This window comes from Larus michahellis, chromosome 3 (assembly GCF_964199755.1).
Source record: "Larus michahellis chromosome 3, bLarMic1.1, whole genome shotgun sequence".
NCBI lineage: Eukaryota > Metazoa > Chordata > Aves > Charadriiformes > Laridae > Larus > Larus michahellis.
In genome coordinates, this window is record NC_133898.1 from 16,696,793 (window position 1) to 16,711,192 (window position 14,400).

The 14,400-nt window shown below is 38.5% G+C and overlaps 1 long non-coding RNA gene across 1 annotated transcript in view; it reads left to right on the forward strand.

Annotated features, from left to right (window-relative positions):
• Window positions 1-8,746, forward strand: part of LOC141740010 (uncharacterized) — a 50,454-nt gene extending 41,708 nt beyond the window's left edge. Inside the window, exons 6-7 of the long non-coding RNA XR_012585855.1 lie at window positions 8,023-8,140; window positions 8,236-8,746. This is a non-coding gene — a long non-coding RNA (uncharacterized LOC141740010). The remainder of the gene's footprint in view (window positions 1-8,022; window positions 8,141-8,235) is intronic.
• The last annotated feature ends 5,654 nt before the right edge of the window (window positions 8,747-14,400 follow it).

Consider the following 14,400-nt stretch of genomic DNA (forward strand, 5'->3'; position numbering starts at 1 on the left):
TCTTTTTCACTTTGCCATTTCACTATTGTGCTAATGAGCTTTTCTTCTTACCTGAGATGGTTATTGTGCATCTTTTTGCTTTGTTGATACTCCATTTACAGCAAAGCTCAGCTAAAAATAAGTATTTTCCAATGCCCATTTTCTTATTTTCTTACTCTGATTTTTGTTATGTGTAAAGAGATATGTGCCAGTGGCTTACTACACCTCTTGTAAATCATTGATAAACTCCAGTCAGAAGAGTGGGGGCACTTTATGATCATGAAACTAAGCTTGTTACTGCTTGGTGTTTTTTTTAATATTATCTAACAAACGAAGTTGTCTTTTTGAGATCTGTCCTTGTGAATCCAATTTCAGGATTAAGTGTGTTATGCTGTATTTGGATGTTCCTGGAAAGTATTCGGGATATATTTTAGAATCAACTAACAAAATACATATACATTATTTTTACACATTACGCAGCATTAGTGCCAAATGTGGCAGAGCCATTTCTAACAAACTTGAATTCAAGAGGCATCTGCATTTTGCTTTTTGGTATGAACATTACATTTAGAGACAAAACAAAAGATCTGATAAGGAGCTGGTATTAGACTCCAAATAAAGTTCAAGCCATGATTTCTGATTAAATCTGGGGAGTTTTGATTCACATTTATATTTGATGTCACCAAAATCTCATTAATTATTCTCAAGCTTTAGTGTTTCAGTCTTGAGATGATACATAAAATGGCTACTTGGTATGTTGTATAATCTGACTAAAGAGAAAGGGACTCAGGTAGAAAGGGACCAGCTGCCTTCTGCTCAAGATTGAGAAAGGCCCGAGATTCCAAAATATGAGTCTTTGCATTCCTTGAAGCCAGCTGTGTACAATGGAATACTTCATGCTTTTTGACTATGATTCTGACAATTTCAAGCCTCATGTTTGGAGGTATTAAGGAACACGTGCATCATCCACAACTTCTGTGTAAGGAGTGGCCCTCAGCTCACACCCCCATTCAGATTACCTGGTGGGAGATCCACCTTGACTCACCCCAGGCTGTGCCATTTCTTTATGAGGTCCTGATCTGTTTTACTTTCCAGCCTCACAGACATGAGAGAGGTACTGTGGTCACTTAAATCTGCCGTGTTGGCTGGCAAACAGTTCAAACAGACAGAACAACCTGCACAGATGCATCTAAACAGACAAATACAGAGTTTGATTTGAGCAGAAACATACTTTGGCACTTAAATACAGCAGAGATCTAGGATCACAGGAGAAGAAATTGAAAGCATTGCAGCTGATCTTCTGGAAAATTTAAAATACCTTTTTTCTTTACTTAAGCTTCTAAATGTTTCTCAAATGTATTTCAATCTCGGCATCTATCTATAGATAGATGGCATCTATCTCAGAAATTTTTCATCCAGCTTTGTCAGTCTTCATGTCACCATGAGTTTAACAGTTAATCCCATTGTGGCTTGATGGAAGGTGACCTATCTTCTTCGCAATTATCTTTGACTGTCATGCACAAGCAGGAGCGTTGTTGAATCAGAACCTGTTTGTGCAAGTTTCTTTATTATTTTTTCCCCCTTGGGAGAGCATTATTAGTTATACTGCTGGTGTACGTGGCCTGCTGATTTCCCTCACAGGAAATGTCACTTTTCATGCATAGGACCCAAAACAATGCTCATGGACATCAATAAGAGACATTGTGTTTATTTCAGTGCACTATGTCCGGATTTCCCTAAGACTGTATCCTTTTCCAGTTTCATTTGATAAACATCTCTATGAAAGAAGGAGTAATTTTGCAATGCTACTGTTCTTGTTAAAAGAAGTGGTTCACACTTCATCCTGCTTTCCACAAGTTCTGCTTATTAAATTCTGTTTTGTTTTCTTCTTACTCTTTGGAGTTCAGTGAGTGTGAATAGTAAGGAATTTGGGACTCATTCATTTCTTCCATGTAGGTCTTACTCAATTTTTGTGCAAATTTTTTTGAACTGCTCTCTGTAGAAGCATTTGAACTGTTGCTTCCCTAGACCCTTGTTCTACCACATCTCTTCAAGGCATTTAGTGTTTGTTTCTCCTGGTCCTGTTTTTTATTTCTTTTTGGAGATCTTCCAAGTGAATGCAATGTAATCTGACGAAAACAGTTCTCCAGTTCTCCTTTTTCCACTTGTTTTTCTACTGGAAGGTGATGACAGTAGGTTCTCTTGTTCATCTCATTTCACATCATTAATTAAATAATCTGAAATATTTCCCTAATTTTTCAAATGAAAGGTTATCAAGTTTAAACATTTCTAGCTCTTCTGCGTGTGTAAGAGGCTCCAGAGGTGGACAGCGCTTTTGCTAATTCAACCTGTAGGATGGTTGTGTATGACCCAATTTTATTCACATTGAAATCTATTAGAAGTTTGCTGTTGACTTTCCTGTCGTTAAGATCAGTCATATAGACAGGTGTTTTTTCAATAAACACTTAAGGAGGAGGAAGCGGTACTGCATTGAAGCACATTAGATAGTCAATTGCGCAGTGGGCATAATTTACTGTGAATGCAGCTTAGGCCCTGAGAAGTCCTTTTAGGCTGGAAGGTGGCTCCCAGGGCTGTCCTCTGCAGAACAGTTGTATGGACTGGTAAGTGGATTTTAATTTTAAAGGTATTGAGGGTAGGACTCGTGTGGAAATTATCCCGTAAATCAACTCTAAGAATCCGGTTACAGACCACAGAGTTACTGACTTAGCAGTTTTATCTAAACCATTGATTCTTGAGAGCTTTAAGGATAATTTGCTTAAATCAAGGTTACCTTAATTATGGAAACTTGATTAATTGCTGCAGTGCTCTGGCTTTCTTAAAACATATTAATCCTAATACAGGCACCTGAGTACCAAAGCCTTGACAAATACCAAGTGTTGTGTATATGGCATATAATTTATGTTATCAGCAATGTTAACTGTTAGGTTCAAAGACACGCTGTTTCCACCAAGTGTTACAGCACCATTTTGTGTAATTGTTCCTGACTGGCCTAGCAATGTGTATGACAAATGAACTGTAATACAGTCAAATACCCAGGAATACATTGTGCAGTGCTTGCAGAAATGCAGCACATCAATACAAAATGAGCAAGAAAGAACTGAAGTTGACTTTGATTGGAACGTAGGGGAATAGTGTAGTTCTGCTCCCCGTGTTGTTCAAACAACGTGGAAAAGCAATTTATAACTCAATAAAGTGCTGGATGTACTTACCTGAAATTGCAAAATAGAGCTGCCTGCATCTGAAGTTCAGATGAAATCATATAGTGTTCTTTGTCTTCTACTCCTTTCATTTAATCTCTTCTCAGAAGGGACTAGGTGGCTAAGGGACTTAGCAATGAGATCTGGCACTTTTCCTTTTTCTTGGTGACACATTGCAGGCATTCTTAAACTGTGCTTTAGTACTGGAATGACACTCAAAAGAAGAAACAGTTAAGCAAGTGAATGCTTTATAAATATTCAACATTAATATTTTCCTTCTCTCTCTTACATTTGCCAGTAGTGGTAAACTGTCAGGTTAATATTCCCCTCTGCAAGTCTGTCACACCATTCCTGTCATACATGACATCACATTTCAGCACGATAGTTGCCTTCAGCATTAGATTCAGAATTGTCTAACTGCCAGCTTAAACAAACGAATTTGGGGTTTTTTTATTGACAAGTGTTTCTTAGCTTGTTAACTTTTTGACTGTTTGGCTGTACATCATGGGCATCACTTAGTTTTCATAGTTGCTCACCATTTCACTCGCTCGAAAGACAGACACGGCTTGGGTTTTCAGCGATAGCTGAGCAGCGAACAGCATAGCTTCAGAAAAGTAGGTACATGAGTGATAATATATACATACACCCACTTACACCCTCACAAGCAAATAGCTTTATAGGGGAAATTTACAAAAGTGCGTAGGTTTACAGATGAAAAACCAGGAGGCTGATGGACTTGAGATGCTTAGGCACATTTATCAGCCTCACTAAGCACCCACTTGAATCTTATAGCATCTAAATACCATTTAAAATATAGCCTTGAGCAATACTGTGCTCCTTTGATCCCCAGAATAACGAGAGCGAGCCTGAAGGCAGTTCTATATCATGTGGGTTATTTAAGGTTCTAGTAATTTGTAGCCAGTCATGACACTGTTCCTCCTTTACACACACGCCAAGAGCTGGGGTGGGTGGTGGCGAGGGAGCTGCCCTGTGCTGCCTTTGTGCTGTGGAGAGCCTTGCTGCGGCGGAGAGCCCTGCTGAGTGCCAGCTCAAGTGTGCTTGGGGTTGCTTGAAGCTACTCCTCCTACAACAGAGACTAAATTCAAGATGAAATTCCGGTCACAGATGGTGAATGCTCAAAAAGGAGTAAGTAAAGGCACAGTGAGTGGTTATGTAATCTTGATACGCAGAAAAACATACTGGTTTTAAAAGGGATTACAGTTCTATGAAAATGTAGGCTAAGGCTTGGTATTGCCAGTATCTAGAATTCATGCTATAGAAATATCCAGTTACCTAACAGCAACGATGCGATGTTTGGAGATTACATGTAAGAAAAGCTCTCTCTCTCTCTCTCTCTTCAGTTTATTATATGACTCAGGAAATGGGTATGAAGTGTGTTTTCATCTAGTCAGGCATCTTTTTAAATAATTAGGAGTGGGAAGAGAGTCCTGTAATCAATGTCCTGGATCATCTGAGATGTAAGAAATAACGATTGAATTGGAAAATAGAGGTTGTTAGGCCTTATTTGGAGTTTACTTTGCTTCCTCATTGTTGTCCATGTTTTTGTGCATCCCTGGCAATCAGATAGAGATCCTCTGAAGAATGGGCATATCATAGAATCGTAGGGTTGGAAGGGACCTCTGGAGATCGTCTAGTCCAAGCCCCCTACCAGAGCAGGGTCATGTTAGAGCAGGTCCACAGGAACACATCCAGGTGGGTTTTGAGTGTCTCCAGAGATGGAGACTCCACCACCTCTCTGGGCAGCCTGTTCCAGTGCTCTGCCACCCTCAGGGTAAAGAAGTTCCTCCTCATGTTGAGATGGAAGTTCCTATGCTCAAGTTTGTGCCCATTACCTCTCGTCCTGTCCCCAGGCACCACTGAAAAGAGCCTGGCCCCATCCTCCTGACACCCACCCTTTAAATATTTTCAAGTGTTGATAAGATCCCCCCCTCAGCCGTCTTTTTTTTTCCGGACTGAAGAGACCCAAATCCCTCAGCCTTTCTTCATAAGAGAGGTGCTCCAGTCCCCTAACCATGTTTGTCTCTTTGCTAACAACAAAGTACCATACAGTCTCCTAACATGGGATTATAAGGCTCTGCTTAGATTTTATGATTTATTTGGTATCTAAGTGCCCTGCTTAGAAATCAGCAAAGTGTATTCATTTAAGAAAAGGTATAAATTTTTACTTTACTATGGGTAAAATAATATTTACATGGGATGTACAGAAATGCAACTTAGAGATAACAAGATATATTTTTAAGATAACACAGAATTTAATAAAAAATAGAAGGTAGTTATTTAACTAAAGTTAGAAATACTGCTTCTAAATATACAGTACATGTTAGAAATTATTCTTTTTACTAAATTTTAGATACAGAGTCTTAAATTTAAATAATGTTTAATCCTCTTGAAATTTGGGGCTTAAGTATTCTATATAGCATCCATGGTCCCAGACTGAAGTTAAATCTGTAATTTATACTTTATTTAGATATCCCAACTATAGTAAGATTGCATATAATTATCTTAATGATGGAGTACATTGCAAGTTTTCGATTCCTTATATTAAATCAGGAATTATATTGCATATGGTAAACAACTGAACATTTCAGCTCTTGCTGAAATGAATGGCATGAATAGCAGAGACCTACCATCAATAATCTTCTAAAGAGTCTATGTATTATGCCATCTAGGAGGTATTTTTTTGGTGGTGATAGTAGTTCTTGCTACATAAAAATCTGTGAACATGTCTGTAAGACAAAGAAAAACAGTAATTCCATCTGTTTGCTTTGGGATAAGGTTGCAAGTGCTATCTTAGCCAGTGCTGTTAGATATCTTCCATGTGAGGAATGATTTCTCCAAACAGACATTTCAGCAATTACTGTTCTGTACACATCTTAACTGGGACTTCTTTCATCCCTTACACTTTTTGATTTTATTTTTCTCCTTCATTTAGGTTTTCACACTACGCTCATCACCACGGACTCTTTCTTCTGAGTCCCTTTGACTGCTCCCAGGCTGCCTGCCATCTGTGGATGCAACTCTTTATGAGCCACCCCTTCAGTTAAAGGGCTTGTGTTTGTAAGACAAACACACCCATCTACCATCTAATATACCTCTGGTTGAAAGCTGTATATTACATTTCTCATTGTCAGTGTGCTACAGAGGTCCTGTGTACATGAGGCAGTTAGGGTGCAGAATGGTGGAGTGGGAGTTTATGGCATAGAAGCTGCTCCAAACTAACCCCTGGGGTGACTACTCATCCTACTCAAAGCAAGACAGCTCGTCCCATTTTCACTCAGTGTTCCCTACCACAGAAGCAGTCTCATTCACATGGTGGGCTACTGTGCAGTCTATTCCCTGCTTAGGCAAGCCTGAGCATATGATTTTTAGCAAAAGCACTGAAGACAATTGAGTGCTGAGAGACTGATCCTTCAGGACGTACGTGCTCACAAGCCAAGTGGAGGGAACAACTCGGGAGTCCTGAATAACAGTCCTTTTAAACACTCCGAGGTATTTTATTTATGAATCATGCATTACAGTTTAAACATTAACTAATCTGCTTACTTCAAATGATGGGGCATTTGAACAACTTGGCATGCCACACATTCCCCAATGAACCATGAAGTTATAGAAGGAAAAATTGAAACTCCAAGCAGAAAAATACACTTGGAACCTTAGATGTCCTAAAGCTCAGTGCAAGTTTTTCGGCCTTTCGGAAATTGAGAACATCCACAGAAAGGATAAATTATTTCAATGGATAATCTAAGTAAAACATACATGGAGATTTTTTTTTAATAATACCACTAAGATTAAACATTTGTACTGCTGGCATTACATGGCACAAGTTATAATCTAGGTTTCCAATCAACAGTATACACAGCAGGACATCTAAAATATTAGAATATAAATTAATTAAGACACATTTTACTCCCAGACCTCAGATGTTTCACACACTGTGTCACTTGAATAGAGCAAGTAAGTCCTCTTTTAGTGTACGTGCTTGTTCTTGCTCTCCTGTAAGCTACTGGAATTACTCATAATTGTTTTAAACAAATGAAAACTTTGACAAGACCGTGTTCTCCTTCAGGTTCTCTTTATAATCACCAGCCTTTGTATTTTGTACTTCTAGATTTGTTTTTTAAAGTCCATTTTATTGCTCTTTATCTAGCCCCACAATTTACTGGATTTTCTTAATTGCTTATATATTTATTTGCCGACATGACAACTTTCTGTTCTTTCTACATGCCTTTGTCATAATTGGCCTTTTAAAGACATGTGTCTCTGCATGTATATGTGACACACAGTGTTTCCTTAAATTAAGATACATTCACAAAGTTGGAGATAGAGTTTTACTTAAGTACGAAGTTCTAAAGGACAGATAATGTTTCATTAATAGGAAATTGGCCACAAAATTTAGCCTGTTACCGAGTCTGAACCATGAATTTTATCCTATTGCATTGTTATAAATATGTGATGACTTATTAGTACCGGAGCAACACCTATTGATGTTCTTATGAAAGACTTCCATGTTAAGCTTCTTGTTAAAAAGCCTTGCCGGTATACACATACTTTTGAGGATAACTTTTTTGAAATGTTTTGGGTGCCGTTTATTTTTTATCTCTAAGGAATTTAGATTTGGATGCAATTACTGTGAGTAGGAATCACTTCAGTTTTCTCATCTACACACAGATAAAAAAGACATTCCTTGGCATCATATATAAGTACTGTCAGCTTCATAAATCTGTATGTGTTCCCCACACCATTAAAAGTTAAATAGTAATTTGTTTTAACATTTAGCTCCATCTTTGTCTCTCTTGTCTTCTAGATAAGACTGTTACCTTCGTAGAGTCTGGTGTTGCAACCCCTATCCATAAAAGAAAGCCTTTGGGATTTCCCTGGAAAATCATGAATACGTGACTGGCCACAAGCACTCAGGATTAAAAGTAAGTAATATTACATATGAAGTGAAAGAAATTATTCTAGATTTTGGCTGTAGAAAATAAAAAAACACAGCTACCTCTTGATTTTTTACACACAGCTCCTCATCCAATTGAAACCATGTGATCAAACCTGAGAAGACCTGAAAACTTTCCTCTGAAAGGACTGACAAACATCCTTCTCCTCTTGCCTTCTTAGCATTCACATCTATGGCCCATTATTCAAACCAAGGTAGGAGAGGAACTCTGAAGTCTCCGCTAAATCAGCTGAGATGGCAGCACAAAGAAACAGAAATCCCTCCAACTGAACAACGTGCTTGGTGAATCAGGTGTGGAGCAAAATAGGATTCACCGAGAATGAAATGCAAATTCCTCATCCAGTTCTCTGTGTGGATTCTCTGCAGGACTGCTTACGCAACTTTCTTTCTGGTGTATAACATTAGTGATAGTCAACATCTTTTAAGATCAACAACATTCAAAGCAGAAGGTGAATTTAATAATATCAGCATGGAATCTAGCTAAATTTAAGTGCTAGGAGGAGGTCACCATACATGTGCAAGATCCAAATTTCTACTGAAATAAATAAGGGTCTTTCAGGAAGCTTAATTTTGAAATGGCAACGTAACAAAAAAAATTTGTTAACCTTACTCCACGAAAAAGGAAGTTGAACTTGCCTCCAAATCAAGAATTGGCCATATGGCCAATGTATGGTTCTATGGAGCAAAAACTTAATGCTTGCCTGTAACAAAACCATTGTGAACGTAGCGCACCCATATCCATTAGCACAGGCAGGGAAAGGCAGGAGTTCCCAGTACCTGAGTGACTGGTGGTGGCTTAACTAAAGAAAGCGTCGGTTTCAGCCCACTCAGTACTCCCTACACAACATTTGTACTTTACTGAAATGTGAAAATTTTTCTTATCTATTACCTAGGACAATTTAGCACTCAAAGTGAAGATAGCAGTGACAAATAATCTATTTGCCTACTATATTAGAAGTTAACAAACTCATCAGGTTTGAAAATGTTTCTGTACTTAATGAACTGGTTTTACACTGAGCCATCACTAATCGATAGTCCAGCATCTTCTTTCTGACTTTTTTTCATAATATTGTTCTCCTTGCCACCAGAACCTAATAGTGTGTGTCTGTTAGGATTACTGCTACCAAATGCTGATTTGAGCTCTTCCAGGTAACTGAGAACTTTCAAATCATTTTTATGTACAAGATAAACTTGTCACGATCAGTAAAGATCTCTGTCACTTTTCGCATTGACTTTCTTCCCTCTATGCTTTTTTAATACCATCAGATCCCAAGGAACTTGCAATTTAAAAGTAACATGTAAAAGGAAAAGTAATATGCTGATTCCCTGAGTTCCTGCTGCTACGCTGTCAGATAAAAATAAAGCACAGTAAGATGAAAGTGATCATTTCAACAATTTTATGACTGTCAAGAGAAAAAAAATAAAAAAATCTCCGATTTCCTTGCCTTAAATGGAGTCTCATCTGATTACCAGAAAGGGTAAAGACTCAGAGCTTTAGAATCAGATGCTGCTGTTCACTCTCAGTCAGCACCTTCCAAAAGTCGACTTCCTATTCTTAACCTGGATTTCAGGGACACCTTACTTGATCTCTGCATACCAGGAACAGCCAGGTACTTCAGCTGGTGAAACCTGGTTGTCAGTCATCTGTCTACAGACGTGTGAATAGTTTTAATGATAGTTCAGTTTTTCCAGGTAAGGAATTTAGTGCATGGCTGTGCATTGGTGCTAATGCTGATATTTGCACTGACAGTGCTAAGTGATGAGAGGCGAAGCATCTCAAAAGGTGTCATGGGTTATTCTGCTTGTAGAAATCCTTCGATTTTGGCAAACCAGGATGCAATGTCAAAGGCAAAACTGGATGCAGTATCTAGCCTAACATCTGGAATAAAAAAGAACATTTTATTTATTTAATCCGCTAAATTGTGTCAGACTAAAAGCTGTTCTGATGAAAAATGTCTAATATTGGTCTGGAGACATCAACAGATAAAAATCAATGCTTCTCTCCAAATTTTGTTCCATTAGTTCATTGTCTTCATTCTTAAAAGCTCTGAAAAATCAGGACTGTTTATATCTTCATTGAGCTTTCAGAGGATCTCTGCAGGTTGGGATTTCCTTTGCAATTGGGTGGACTAATTTTCCTCCCTGAACAAAGCCCACAGGAAAATCCTCAGAGAATGACAGTTCCAGCTTACTAAACGCCAGACAGGTCATGCAGGATTAGTATAGCAGGCTCTTTGTGACATTTGGGACCCTTTTTTCATAGCTCTAGATGGGCACATCCCATTCCGCGCACCTGCACTAATATTTCCTTATGCCTTTATTGTCATAGAGCAGATGACCTCCATAGTTAAAACATGGGAGATTCCTAATTCAGTGTAGAAAAATGTTCCCTTAGTAAGACTTTTTTTTTTTTTTTTTTTTTACATTTACATTGTAAATGTGGTAATTTAATAGGTGTTTTGTTTTGGATTACTTTAAGGCAAAGTTTGAATGACTGGTTCTATATTTTTTCTTCAGTTAGTTCATCAAGAACACCTGTGATCTTCAAAAAATATCGAGGTTATAAATACAAGTGTTGTTCCTTCCTGAAAGCCAGGATCACTGTCCATTAACCATATGAAAAGAGGCAGAACATCTACAGAGCGGTAAGGAGATTTTGGCTGAGGCAGAATTTGACCCCATTTTCTCTTGCAATTCTGTCGAAGCAGAGATGCGATTGACAATTATTTGTTTGCTTGCAAACTTCAGGCACTCAGAGGGAAATTTTGTTTAAGAACTATATCCCACTGTAAATAACTCACTAGGACCGCATGAGTTCAAGATAAAAATTACAATCATTTGAATGTCTAGAGCGAATTCAGTCTATTCCATTTCCTGACATGTGTGGTAGCTGTATGAAGTAACAATTGGGAGTTTTACACAAGTTATTTTAAAAGCTAATTAAGCCTACTACTTCATTATTTCATCTTGAAAATGATACCATGCACGTGTGAAGCTTAAGAGAAGTGCGGTGTAAGTAGCTGTGGTCACTGTCAAACTGTTGACCATCTGCCTGTCAGAGTGAAAGAACAAGTTGATAAAGTGAATGTGTGATAGTTACCTTTCACAGGCATACCCAGCTTAGAAACTGTTTTCTTCCTAAATAACAAATGGTTGTAGTACCAAAAATTCCAAGAAAATGAAGTTCCTAATTTCTAGACGTTCTTTATTAATTTAACTAATCACAGTTTGTTTATTGAGGATAATTTTTTCATTTGGGAAATGAGAATTCCAATTGGTAGAAAATTGGTTACAGCAAAATATTATCCATTTTTTCTTTGTATTCAAATAAAAAGGGATCATTTGGGGTCACATCTCAGAGGTTTAATCTTCTCCTAGGATAGTATTCATTATGTCCATGAAGTACTTAAGGCTGTATGTACATAGTATACTGGACAAAGAAACAAACTTTCTCAGCCTTCGTTTTGAGATTAGAAGATGGGACCCAGCTTTGATCTGTGTAATATTACAGCTCTTTCTAAGATATCCTTTTTCTCATCAGGATTTATTATCTGTAGTTTAACCACACTGTTGCAGGATCACTTGCCTTATGGTTGGCATGTGGTTGTTCATGTGAGTACATGAACACTGATGCTAAAGTAACAAAGGATTTTGTTTTTCAGGCTGAGGTCAGCAATGATTTTTTGTGATCAGACTTTGGGAGGAAAGAGGTGCACATGCCAGCATTTTAGGGCACAAAATTCATGAATTCGTATCTGTCCATAGACGCTGTGTGTATGTATTTCATACATTAGGTCAACCCGTATGGTTAGCGAATGTTGACTGATTAAAACATAAAAGGAAAACTTGTTTTCCACCATGCTCTCTCCCACCGTTACTCTCCAATGCTGGATCCTTCCTGGATATCATAGAAAAAGAAATCTGAAACAACTAATCACAAACCCATACCCCCCAACAATAATACAAGCAATAAATAAAAGCCAAAACCCAAGCCTGTCTGTTATCCTTGCCAGCAGAGAGTAGGACACACTGACACATACTTTCCTGACCTTGAGAACTAATTAGCTGAGTTCTTTACACCTGGGAATGAAGTCTCACACTCTGAAAATAGTTTGAATAGTTTCAAGGACAAAAATCCCTTTGGTCTCAAAAAAAACCAAACCCCAAAAAGCCACCCCATTGTTCTGCTCTGTACACTCCTCTGAATATGAAAAATACAGGCCAATTCAAGGTATTTATCCTGATATTTAAAAGTCTCCATGGAGATTTGTCCTGAGAGGAATTTTCAGCTTTGAAGTTGAAACTGTCAGCCACAAAGAAGGGTCAAGCAGGTGAGTGGCAAATACCTCGGAGAGGTAAACAATGACTATGAAATTCAGTGCAGTGGGAGATCAGACTGGCCATGTCCCTTTTCACCCTGAAAACAGCATGTGAAGCTATCATTTTTGGCTTGACATCATTTTTTCACACAACACATCCGCTCACAAAAACAAGCCAAAGTGTACAAACCAGACAAGTTATTTCCGGTGGCCAATCAAGGAAGTATAAAGTGAGAGAAAAAGGGAAGGTTATAAGTCTTATTTCTGGGTTTGTATATGTGCAGTATTTCCAGATATTATAGACACATGCACATAAAAAATATAAAGATTGCTTTCCACTTCTTGAGGGTGTATAGGCTTTTGAGTCATCAGTGCTATACTGCTTGTTACACACGCTATGAGATTTCTGCATAGATGTCAAATTAGATGATGTTGATTTTATCTCAGCCTTGCTCCATGAAACTAGTGTAGGGACTTATATCACAATTTGCATCTTTAATATATTAAATTCCAAAATATATGTATGAGGTAGGAAATGTCTTTATGCCCATGTTACAAACTGGACACTGTAGCACAGAGAGGTACTTCTGTTTCCAGTGAGGGTCCCAGTGATGCAGTGATGGGTAATGAGGTGTTCAGAAATGTCTGGGCTCCTATCATCACATCCAGGCTTGGTGTACATTATTTGCTCCAGGTCCCATTGGCAGTGAAAGGAACAGATCCAATTTCTTGAATGACTTGTCCTGGCAATCTGGCTGGTGGATCATCCGTTTTCTCTCAGGCATGAAAAAAGGCAATAGCCACAGACAGCGAAGGACAGCAGACTGACAAGTTCTGATTATACAGTGCAGCCTGTGGCAACGGCATTTGTTCTGGTTTTGGTTTTGGGGGAGGAAGTTGGTAAGAAAATACTGTATTGTAAAAGCAGCTGAGGTTTGTCCACTGTTGTTTTCACATGAAAAGTTTTTTTGTCTAAGTGGTACACTTGTGTTCTTCTTTCTTGCTGTGTCATACATATCTATTTTACATGATACAAACTGACATGAAACTGTGACACTACCCGCCAAACTGTGACATCTTATCAGCTGGAAGCTGTTACCTGGGGAGAAGGACATGGAGTTCTTGTAGTACAGGGTATTTGCAATGACCCCTCCATGAGGAGAAAGAGCCTAAATTTCTCCATGCCAGCTAGTGCCCTGAACATGGAGAAGGTATGCAGAAGTAATTATTTATTTTATTTTTTTAATGGGTGATGTCGTATTTGCTTTGCAACTCCTAGCTGGGCTTCTGTGAAGAGCTCAAGGAAGACAGAAAGTTTGTGCTCTCCATCTCTGACACAGATGCACAAGGAAGGACAAGGACTATTGCTACAGAAACAAATTCCCCAGACGCTGGTACTTCTACTTTGTGGAGACGGTAAAACTTTTCTCCCCTTACACCATCAAAGAAGAGGCTTGCTCAAGTTGCTAACTGTTCTGGAAAAGCTGATCAGGCCCCTTATTCTCCCGATTTCCTTCTGGGACTCTTTAATTCTCTAAGGACAGCTTCTGCTGCGGTAGACAGTGTGTAGGTGACTCTGCTGCATCCTCAGATCTTCCCCACACAGCTTAACCTTACACCACACTGAGACCTTATTAAGGTCCCCCCCTTTAAACAACCAGATTTCGTGTTCAGTGGAAGAGCAAAGGCAATCGTGTGTGTATACAGCTATGGATCTATTGTGCTTTCATTATTGAACCTGGAGATTTTGCTGGTTGACTGTATATCCATCAAACATACATTTTATATTCATTATGCAGTACAACAAGAAATGGATACTGGATTGGGACAGGGAAAAAAAAAAGCACAGAAGCGCTAACAGCACCCTCCAGCAAAAGCATTTCAAATGTTTAAGCCACTGTATTCCAGG